The following is a 504-nucleotide window of genomic DNA, read 5'->3' as shown; positions in this document are numbered from 1 at the left end:
GCTACATCACAAACACAACATGCGTCCCGCAAGGAGGACGAAGCGCAGGTCGACTGCTACCTTCTCCTCCAAAGCCGTGCCACGAAAATCCTACCGAGTGGAGAGCAAACCTCCCACTCGGGGGCTTAGCTGCAGCCTAGTGCTCGCCTAAGTTTCTAAAATCCTACCGAGTGGAGAGCAAACCTCCCACTCGGGGGCTTAGCTGCAGCCCAGTGCTCGCCTAAGTTTCTAAAATCCTACCGAGTGGAGAGCAAACCTCCCACTCGGGGGCTTAGCTGCAGCCCAGTGCTCGCCTAAGTTTCTAAAATCCTACCGAGTGGAGAGCAAACCTCCCACTCAGGGGCTTAGCTGCAGCCTAGTGCTCGCCTAAGTTTCTAAAATCCTACCGAGTGGAGAGCAAACCTCCCACTCGGAGGCTTAGCTGCAGCCCAGTGCTCGCCTAAGTTTCTAAAATCCTTCTGAGTGAAGAATAAGATTCTCACTCGGAGGCCTGGTCGCAACCCA

Source organism: Triticum dicoccoides, chromosome 7B (genome assembly GCF_002162155.2).
Source record: "Triticum dicoccoides isolate Atlit2015 ecotype Zavitan chromosome 7B, WEW_v2.0, whole genome shotgun sequence".
NCBI lineage: Eukaryota > Viridiplantae > Streptophyta > Magnoliopsida > Poales > Poaceae > Triticum > Triticum dicoccoides.
This window is presented reverse-complemented; position numbering follows the sequence as displayed.